Here is a 12,059-nt window from a genome sequence, read left to right as displayed (position 1 = left end):
ATCCGCTTTGAAAACCAATCATCTGTTCTAGGATGATTTATTATAAGGTTTTGAACCCTCTAAGTTTTCAAAATGTCATCAAAGTTTGGGCCGTATAATGTGAACATGTGCAATCTGGAAGAGTGGATGCCTGTACTCTGAGTTTTCTGTCTAAGGCTAGAGTGTTCATACAAATCCACATAATCGACCAGTCACTCTTACCTGGGAACTCTTGGGGTGAGTATCCACTTATAGGCTAAAGAATGTCTTCGCGATACATTAATATGACCCGCTTTCTTTGATTAGTTACCGTCTCATTTGTTTGCCTTAGGTAACAAACAAATGAGTGCAATTTTTATACGTTGTCATTATCCGATAACATTTCACTTGTTTCCTCCTATGTCTTTCATTTCCTCCAGAATGTCTCTTCATCGCAGCGACACTCAAATGTCCGAGCAGACTACCAAATTTGCCCAGCGAATAGGTGAAGTAATCCTGAAGACTGCTGAATTAGCTGTCGCCATGTCTCGTCTCAACGATGAAGCCGCCCAAGAAACACCAAAGGAAACAGAAGCCAAACCTTTACCAAAATCGAAGAAAACGTAAAGCTTCAAAGAAACCTCCAACCGTTGCACCAAATCAAGCAGAACCTAGCCAGGTGGCAGCACCACCAGCGAAGAAGCCGTACTTGGGAACTGCTCCTTTGTGCAATCAATGTAACCTCCATCACCATGCCAGTGTCAAATGCCGAAGATGTTCCAACTGTGGACTTATTGGCCATACGACAAGAGTTTCTCATTCAGTCGCTGTGCTAAACCAAGCTTTTCCGAACCCTGTTCAATTTCAAGCAGATCCAGCACAAGCTCGTTTTCCTTCTGGTGCTTGCTACACCTATGGCGAGACGGGTTATGTCAGGGACAAATACCCAAAGATTGTCAATGCAAATCTGACCCACGGATGAGCATTTGGCTGATCAGAAGATGCTGCTGCTTTGAATAATCTGAATCTTATGCTTTTGTTTCTTTTGTTTTACATGAACTCTGAAACAATCGGTTTTGTTTATAAATAAATCGTTGTTCGCAATTCTGATATACAAGTGTAGTTACATGTGTGTATGGCATTTCCCTATGATACCTACATCAAAGAACTATGTTTTTAAACAAACTACTCTTGTAGTTCTCCCATTCATGTGGTCGCTCATGATTTTCTCGAAAATTCTAAGTACTCGTTTCATTCTAAGAAACGAAGTACAGAAAATAAGTGACATTTTGAGTAATCACTTTAAATCCTTGGTTTGATAACTAAGGGTATTCTTCGATCTCATACCCATATCATTGCATTCTAGTTTTTATAACAATATACAAAGTATATGTTTTTTTTTCAAAACACAAGCTTCATGATTTCAAAATATTTCATATAGTTTGAAAACAATTTTTTTACACCGTATATTTACTTAATATATTAAGTGCATGATTTGAAAAAGCATTATTCATGTTTTCAAAAATCTTATACATGATTACAAAATTCATCTCGCATGATTTTAAAACATTTTATAAATATACTTACCTAATACACCTACCTCACGATTTCAAAAGTATTATGCAAGATTTCAAAAACATTAAACATATTTCTAAAGAACCCCATGCATAGTTTTCGAAAAGCATTCTGCTCGTATTACCCAACCTTCAAATTCTGCTTCATATGTCGCCTTCGCATATCTAGCACCTCAACTTCATGAGCATTCTACCTCGTGTATCGACTTAAGCACGTCTAGTGCAATGTTTCGAAACGTCTCCCGCTTTTCAAATTCCAAAATCCATATAGGATCTTCTTATCTTCACAATTAGATCCTTGTGGATGATTATCGCTCAAATCGGAGCCCTTAATTGGATCCTTTGTATGCTTTAATACGTACATTACAATTCAATAAGGACAAAGCCGAATTCCTATTAAAATCTTCCTATCTTCATAGTTAGATTCTTGAAAATGTTTAAAGTGCCAAGTGAAGTCCACGGATTGGATTCCTAGTGTGCCTTAAATATCCATGTCCAAAGATAACAAATTAAAGGTCAAGTTAAACAATTATGTGATTATGTGTTTTCTTTTATGATTTTGTGTGATCCGAATTTTCGTTATCCAAATCCTCATGGAATCTTCCATATCTTCATATGAGGGATTCATAGTAGGATATCCAAAGGTACTACCTTAAATCCTTAATGGGCTTCTACTAATAGTTAAGACCCTTGGATTATATATTACCATTCCATAATTCAAAAGAGACCCTTTGAGTGGTCTAGTTAAAAAGATTGATTCAGAATCTGGTTAAGAATGGCATGTGATGATATAACTAAAAAGACTCCTTGGTGGTATATTTAAAGAGATCATTTATTGATTTAATTAAAAAGGACCTTAGGATGGTCTAATCACACTCATCACAGGTTTGTTCATTTGGTTTTCCCCCTACACATTATAAAATGCACTGTGTGGACTATGCAAGGAATTACGTAAATATGGACGCGTACATAATTATGAAATTCAGTGCACAGGAACCCCAGTAAGATTTATCATGTGTAAGAACCTATAGTGGTAACAATAACGAAACGTGAACAATGTAATGGAGGTACGGTGGATGCACCAATGGCACTTCATATACTTGTATATAAGTGTCCCTCTTACGTTGCAAGCATAATGTTATTTAAAGTTACTAGAAGTTCAGAACCCTAACCAGCGTTGTTTTATCTTTTCGACTTCATGTTTCGAGCTCTCACAAGTTTCCTCTAAATAAATTTCGGGACGAAATTTTCCTGAAGTAGGGGAGACTGTGACATCTGTGCCTCCACGGCCATCAAACAAATACCAAATCGATGAAATGTTGTGTTTCATACTTGGGATTTGTATAAATATGTGTGTCATTTGCACATATCAATTCTTGTTCGATTTCGAGCTCTAAATCGCTTTCTGGAAAGTAATACGCGAACAGATGCATAAACGTAATCAGTTTAATGTGACAAACACTCTAGGATAGTGACATAGGCTTAACATACCTTAAATAACCTTTACATAACTTAGAAATAAGTCTTGGATGGTTTGGTGTGTCAAAATCAAGTTTGTTCGATCGCAGGGACTATTTGCGTCAAACTATGAAACTATACCGATTTGTATAGTAACGAACATTCTGGAACTTGATCATAAGTTAAACATTCCCTAAATATCCTTTACATAGCTTAGAAATAGGCTTTGAGGTGTTTGGTGCGCAAAAATAAACTTATTGATCAACAGGGACTAAACGTGTCAAAAAGTGCATAAGTTTGCATTTTCGCGCATATCTTACGTTCTGAATATATCCGGACATCCAAAAATTTATGTAATCATTAAAATATTTTATTTTAGTTATTGGCATGATAAAATTCCATTCGTCACGCAATTTGGATCGTTTTTGCGTTCGTTACGATTTCCGTCGTAATTAACCGAATAACGCAACCGTACGACCAAACGAACCGACATCCGAGATGTTTTTTAAGCATATTTTAAGTTCCCTATACTTTAACTTCATTATAGAGCTTTGAAATGGGGTTAACGGGGCTTAAACGTGTCAAAAATGCATCAAATATCAAGTTTTGGACCTGCAGGGGCTAAATTGTAATTCTGCCAAACTTGGCTAGGCGGGCCGCGTAAGATGAAGCTTATTCTTACACGGGGTGTGTCAGACATGCAGACAGAAACATTGTATCTAGTCCAGTTTTGATGTTTTGATGGTTTTTAACCCTAAGTTTTGCACTCTATGGGCTGGTATTTGATGATATTTCATGTCCCCTTTGTATTGCAATACCATGTGCCCACATGGAGGGCCAAGATCGAAGCACGGATTACGAGGAATGATCCTAACGGTTGTGGGATTTCTATAAATACCCAACACTTTCATTCTCATTCCTCACAAATCTGATTCAAATGCTCTGAATTGAGGTTTAACACTTCATACCTGAGCAATTTGATCAAGATCTTCCTAGCTTGGACCCTTTGTAAGTATTCTTTCGTGCTTTTATGCGTTTTTAAAAGTCAAACTATGTTTGACTTTCTGCTTTGACCAGTCTTTGTTCAACACGAAGTTCGTTTGAACTTTGCAACGTGAGCGTAATCACGATGGTTATAGTCCCTTGTGACTATACCTACTGATTACCACGTTGCTTAGGTGTAGTGACGAGTCATAGTTTCGGTCAAAATGCGTATTCATGCGTATTTTGTAAGAAAACTATTCTTGGGTATCAAAACATTTTGTTTTGATATCAAACCCGTTTTCTAACTTCATTAAACATGTTTAGCTCGTCACTTTTAGTTTAGTGCTTGTAGAGAGTCGTAAGTCAAGCTGTCTAAACCACCGCTTAGGCTTTCGAACTAGACCCATTTGGTCGATCATTAGGATCCGACCAAACATATTTTGTGACCATAGTTGTATAGGGAATAACCTTATGAGGTTATACCTTATGGTCACTTCGTTTAAGTAGTTGTATGATAAGTAGTTTATATGCCTTAGAAAAATGACCAAAATGCCCTTTTTACGCATAAATTCATTTTAAGTATATGTAACCTAAATTTTTATATCTAAACTGATTAGGTAACATTATTAGACATGTTAAGGCATATAATACTTATCATCGGGCTAGTTAGGCGGTCCGAGCGCGTTTTACGCGAACGACGCGTTAAAGTAGCGTAAGCTACCTAAACGGGTCGTAATGGGTCGTAAGCACTTAGGTTAGGTTTCGATTTAGTATATAGGCTTTGTTAAACCATGTCATATGAGTTCCTATACTCATTTGGTTTACGAAACCTCATCCTATCCGATCTTCCGATTTAGGTCCGGTTTATTTACATAGTTACTTATATTAGGTGCCGATTGATTTCCGTGATCCCTCTAGCTTTGCTTGGTTGTTATTCAAGACTTCTAGGCATTCTCAAGTGAGTACCTAGTTCCCATATTTTACTGTTTTCGATTGTTTTGGGGTGATTCATTTGTGTTAAATGATTTCGATGTTTTTAATGATGGTTTCGAAAATGATTAAAATGGTTTATATTAAATTAATAACGATTTCAATAATGTGGATAAACTTGTTGGTTGTAATTACATAACGAATAACATTCATTAGTTTTGGCCGAACCGACCAGTATTAGGTTATGGTACCATAGGATCTAACAAATCCCGTTATCAGACTGCACCCATGGTTATGTGTGGGTTAGGTGGATAACGACTGAATCTGTGATTGTTAATTTACCCTTTGGTGGTTTATTAATGCGAGTTTCGAGATAGACGAGTCGCGAAGGTTTGGATGTTATTAGCGAGGCAACCAAAAGTAGATTTCACAATTAAAACGAGAATGATTTAAACGACTGAAGCGATTTTAACGAGTTAAACGATTTGGGTAAACGATTGGTTTTTGGTTAGTGTTTAGATAACGGGACGGGTGTAATGTGATGAAAACATGGTAGATACGTCGCTGGTACTTCTTATATATAAGTGTTTTCATCATATTACATACTGTGGCGTTATTTAGTTCACTTGGGTAAACAATTTTGAAACGATGTCACACAACGATGTTTTCTAAATAATATAAACCATACGAGTTTTATTAACGAGTTTTTACGAGATGTTTTACAATTTGATTTAATTAAACAAATGTTTTGGGGTTAAGAATCATGGCTACGAGATTTTATAAACTATAACCCACTTGATTTGAGTTGGTTAATTATCTTGCAATACTATACACTTTTTTTCAAAACAAGTTTTTTAATTTGGTATTGCAACATGTAAACTAGCCATGAATCCGACACTCTCATAAAACCTATGTGCTCGCCAGCATTTCTTTGCTGACTTTGTTTTTACATATGTTTCAGGTGTTGTTGAATGATGTTGATTGCTAGGATGCATGCTCACATAGGACTGGACGAGGCCTTAGTGACTTAATAACAATGATAGACTATGTATAACTTGTTTGTTTGAATTTCAAGACAATTTAAATGGTTAATCTTTAAATAAAATGAAACTTCAAATTTACGTGTGTTATGAAACAATGATTCTGTTACAACACTCCCCGACGATTCCGCCGCGAGTTGTTGTTTTTCGCGGTCGGGGTGAGACAATGGAAACGTCAGTGGTAACGGTAACCGGAATGGTAATGGAGCTGGGCAGAACCAAGGATGCTTCGGATGTGGTAACAAGGAGCATTTCAAGAAAGATTGCCCAAAGGAGAACAACGCTCAAGCCTGAGCATTTGTGATTGGAGCAAGGAACGCACGCGAGGACCCTAATGTGGTCACCAGTACGTTTCTCGTTAACAATCACTTTGCATCCATACTATTTGACACTGGTGCCGATTATAGTTTCATGTCTGTGGAATTTAAACGCATGCTTGGAATAGAATCTAGTAGATTAGATATTCCTTATTCCATAGAACTGGCCGATGGTAAACTTGTTGAATCAGGCGAAGTTGTTAGGGGTTGTACATTAGAACTTGGCGAGCGAAGATTCAGTATCGACCTCTTGCGTGTTCAATTGGGTAGCTTCGATATGGTGGTTGGAATGGACTGGCTGTCCAAGAATAAGGCTGAAGTTGTTTGCCATGAGAAAATTTTTCGCATCCCTCTTGTGAATGATAAAACTCTCATAGTGCATGGAGAGAAACGAGACACACCTCTGCGAATCATCAACTGTATGAAGACGCAGAAGTGCTTAAGAAAAGGATGTGTTGCATTCCTGGCGCATGTTGTAGATAAGAAGGCTGAGGAACCGAAACTCGAAGACATTCCTGTGGTGAAGGAATTTCCTGACGTATTCCCCGAAGATCTTCCAGGACTACCTCCGCAATGGCAAGTCGAATTCCATATAGACTTGGTTCCAGGTGCCACTCCTGTAACCAAGGCACCCTATCGACTTGCGCCATCCGAGATGCAAGAACTATCTACACAACTCCAAGAGTTGTTGGATAAAGGATTCATAAGGCCGAGCTTCTCGCCTTGGGGAGCTCCAGTTTTGTTCGTGAAAAAGAAGGATGGAACACTGCGGATGTGTATAGATTATAGAGAACTAAATAAGCTCACTGTCAAGAATCGGTACCCACTACCGAGGATTGACGACTTATTCGATCAGTTGCAAGGATCGAGTTACTACTCCAAGATCGACCTTCGATCTGGATATCATCAGTTAAGGATCCAAGAAGAGAGCATGCCGAAGACTGCGTTCAGGACACGTTATGGGCATTACGAGTTCCTTGTGATGCCATTTGGATTGACGAACGCACCAGCAGTGTTTATAGATCTGATGAATCGTGTTTGCAAAGCATATCTCGATAAATTCGTGATTATATTTATCGATGATATTCTGATTTATTCGCGAACAAAAGAAGAGTACGAGCAACACCTTAGGACCATTTTGGAACTACTGAAGAAAGAGAAACTTTATGCAAAGTTCTCAAAATGCGAATTCTGGATTCGCGAAGTATAGTTCCTTGGTCATGTTGTGAACAAGAAGGGAATTCATGTAGACCCAGCTAAGATAGAAGCGATAAAGAATTGGGAAGCCCCCAAAACTCCAACTGAAGTTTGACAATTGTTGGGATTAGCGGGCTATTACCGCAGATTTATCAAGAACTTCTCCAAGATAGCTCAACCATTGACTTCCCTTACGCAGAAGGATAAGAAGTATGACTGGGGTGATAAGCAGGAGAAGCTTTCCAACTTCTCAAAAACAAGCTATGCGATGCACCGATACTATCCTTACCCGAAGGCACTGAAGACTTCGTGGTATATTGTAACGCTTCACGTCAAGGATTGGGTTGTATGCTCATGCAATGCCAAAAGGTCATCGCTTACGCCTCAAGGCAGTTGAAAGTTCATGAGAAGAACTACACCACACACGACCTGGAGCTAGGCGCGGTGGTATTCGCCCTGAAGATCTGGCGACATTATTTATACGGTACTCGATGTACTATCTTCACTAATCACAAAAGCTTGTAGCACATATTTGATCAGAAGGAATTGAACATGCGTCAGCGACGGTGGGTTGAGTTGTTGAACGACTATGACTGTGAGATTAAGTACCATCCTGGAAAAGCAAACATAGTAGCAGACACGTTAAGTCGAAAAGAAAGGGTTAAGACCTAAGAGTTCGAGCATTGGAAATGACCATTCGGATAAATCTCATTGCACGCATTCATGACGCCCAACAAGAAGCTCTTAAGAAGGAGAATCATAGAGCTTAATATCTCCGAGGTATGGAGAAGAAATTGGTGCCAAATGAAGAGGGAACCTTATACTTTATGGGGCGTATTTGGGTTCCACTCTATGGCGGTATTCGAGAAGTCATCTTTGATGAAGCTCACAAGTCGAGATACTCGATCCACCCAGGATCGGACAAGATGTATCAAGACTTGAAAGAATACTATTGGTGGCCAAAGCTTAAAAGTGATGTTGTTGTTTATGTCGGGAAGTGCCTAACCTGTGCTAAGGTTAAGGCCAAATATCAGAAACCATCTGGTCTACTGCAACAACCCGAGATACCCATGTGGAAGTGGGAGAAAATCTCAATGGACTTCATAACCAAATTACCCAGGACCCCTAGAGGGCATGATATGATATGGGTGATAGTTGATCGATTAACGAAGTTTGCGCATTTCCTACTAATCCGCGAGAAGGATAGCACTGGAAAGCTTGCTGAGCTGTATCTTAAGGAAATTGTAGCATGGCATGGAGTGCCAATTTCGATTATTTAAGATAGAGATGGACGTTTTGTATTAAAGATTTGGCAATCCTTCCAGGAGGCCTTTGGATCTCAACTAGATCTAAGCACGACCTTCCACCCGCAAACAGACGGTCAGAGCGAACCGACCATACAAACACTAGAAGATATGCTTCGCGCATGTGTTATGGATCTAGGCGGCAGCTGGGATACTCATCTACCATTAGTTGAGTTTTCCTATAATAACAGCTACCATATGAGCAAACAAGTGCCTCTCACCTTTGTGTTGGGCAAACGCGGGAGACAAGCAGTTGATTGGTCCTGAAATTATTCAAGAAACAACAGACAAGATCGTGCAGATTCGAGAGTGCATTAAGGCGGCTCGTGATCGACAAAAGAGCTACGCTGATCGAAGACGAAAACCCTTAGAATTCGAGGTGGGCGACAATGTTCTGTTGAAAGTCTTACCTTGGAAGGGTGTAGCAAGGTTCGGAAAGCGTGGAAAGTTGAATCCATGATACATTAGACAATTCAAGATCTTGGAAAGAATTGGTACCGTGGCGTAAAAGTTAGAATTACCAGAAGAACTTAACGGAGTACATGATACGTTTCATGTGTCCAACCTCAAGAAGAGTCCAACCCAAGAAACAGTGATCATCCCTGCGGATGAGGTGCACATTGACGACACACTCCGATTTACAAAACAACCTGTTGAGGTTACGGATTGGAAGATCTATAAAACTAGGAGAAGTCGCATTAAGCTTGTCAAAGTACGTTGGAACTCTAAACACGGACCCAAGTACATGTGGGAACGTGAAGACTGGTTCAAAGCCAAGTACCCCCACCTATTCGAGAAAGCTCCTGCGGGAGATAACTCAGCCTGAATTTCGGGACGAGATTCTTTTAACGGGGGGAGACTGTGACAACTGGCACAAAACTGGTAATTTCCGTACAGTTTAATTACTATTTAATATCTGCAATTATGTGCTTAAATGTCAACATTTTATGATTACATGCTATACATGTGAATTCATGCACGTTTTATACTTCAAATATTGCTCTATGCATTACCTTTAGCGTTGCGTCAGAAAGACTAGTAAACTCACTGGTAAGACATGCTGTGTCAGCAGTTCTGCAGAAATCAGTCAGATAATAGAATTCGGGCCTAGGAGTAGGTCCAACATCTAAAATACATTAAAACCCAAGTTTGGATACAAGGGTTAACATATAAACTTTCCGGAAGCTAAACTATGCACTAAAGGACACCTGAAACGCACTTTAAATGCAGAATTCAACACAATTCAGCTATAATCAGCTTTTAAACACATTAATATCATGTAGAATTTATGTTTTATTGTCTAATATAACTTACAAAGTGTTGGGAATTGAAACTGCCACAAAAGGTGCTTCATACTTAGTGAAACGGCGCAATTGAGCACTTTAATGAACCGTAACGAACCGAACAACCGGACAATAACCGGGACATCAAAATTTGACTAGAAGTAATGTTTTTATGATATTAAACTAGTATTGGTGCTAGAACACCTTAAACATCATAAAAACACCTAAACACACTTAAACTAAGTTAAACCCCCTCGTTTGCACTTTAAACCCTCAACTTCCCAAATTTTACACTTTACCCCCCCCCCTTTTTCACCATAACCGGCCCCATGGGCCCCACATGACTATATTTACTTTATGTAACTGTGTTTCCTAACTAAATGACATAAAATATCTTAGAATGATTTGATGTTGGATTTTTCTTTATAAAGAACCATAAGATGAACATTATGTCCTACATCTCATAAGAACTCATCTTCTTCTTCCTCCTAACTCCCCTAACTCACGGCTCACTTCACACACATACACCCATCCATTTTCAAGCTCTAATCTAGCAATCCAAGGTCACTAGGAGGTGTAAGAAGCTCAACTAAGAAGGTGTAAGGTGCTAGAACTTGAAGGACCTCTTCGTGGAGCTTTTAACCTCTCATTTTCTTCCTTGTTCATCTTCTTCATTCTTGTGCCACTTCCCTAGCCATTAGAGCTAGTAGTAAGTTTCTTGATCACTAATTTAAGTCATGTTTATGTACAAGTTTCACCATCTAAACAACTTAACTTCTAATGTTAAAAATGAGAAGATCTAACATATTCATGAAGAAAATAAGTGATTACATGAATTTTTGATGTATGTAATGATATTGTTGATGATATATCTTGTGTTTATGTTTAGATCAAGTATATTAAAGCTTGGATCTAACAAGTTTAAGCATGGATCTTGAAGGATCCATGGTTAAACTTGAAGATGAACATATGAAGCATGATGTGAACTTGAAATAAGAATTTCTATGCATAATCTTGTAATTTTAAAGTAACAAAGTGTGTGTAGAACTAATTTTTGATAACTAAATCTCATGGAAAGTTTGTTTAAAAGTTAACATAAGGCTTGTTTTTTAAAGATCTAAGGTTATTAAGCATGGATCTTGGAAGATCCATGATTAAACATAATGTTAAAAATGATGATCTTTCTAATAAACATAAAAGTGGTTTTAGAACATGATTTAAAAACTTTAAAGATCATTAAACTCATGGATGAGTTGGTTAATGAAATAAAGTTTCATAAAAGTTTGTTTAAAATACTCAAGAACACTTATTTTTGGAAAGATCACCTTATGTGAAGCGTAGATCTAAAAGACTACACATTTTTAACAAGAATCAAGTTCACCATGATGTTTCATATGAAGAAATTAGTATATGTTGTTGATAATTGTTGTTGAAAAGAAAATAAACACATGTTTTGAAAACATGGGAAACCTCCATTTTTAGGGGAAACTATGTCAAAATTTTTATAAAATTTTGACACTTAGAAAAATATAAGTTTTGGAGAAACTTATTCCCTAAAAATTCACCTAAAAATATTTACCAAGGTTTTCCTAATTTTTGTGTAAAATTACAAGTCAAGAAATGGTGATTTCTTCAAGTTAAAATTAATATTAAGTATGTATATTTTTAGGGGAATATATATATATATATATATATATATATATATAGTGATCACCAAATTTTGTGCTAATTGTATATTATGTGTATTATATGTAGTAGTGTATTAGGACTTGAAAATACACTAAATATTCCTAAGGAGTAAAAATACAAAAATACACATACAAAATACATGGGCAAATACAAGAAAATATATTTATGAAAATATATTTCTTAACATATTTGACTTGGACAAGTTATGAACTTAAAAATATATTTTTGGACAAAAATATATAACTGATACCAAGTATTGGAATTTATACAAAAATCGGTGGATATCAAAAATAACCATATATATGTTTTAAACATGACAAAATAT

This window comes from Helianthus annuus, chromosome 6 (genome assembly GCF_002127325.2).
Source record: "Helianthus annuus cultivar XRQ/B chromosome 6, HanXRQr2.0-SUNRISE, whole genome shotgun sequence".
Taxonomy (NCBI): Eukaryota; Viridiplantae; Streptophyta; class Magnoliopsida; order Asterales; family Asteraceae; genus Helianthus; species Helianthus annuus.
The sequence above is the reverse complement of the archived record's forward strand: the minus strand, read 5'-3'. Positions refer to the sequence as shown.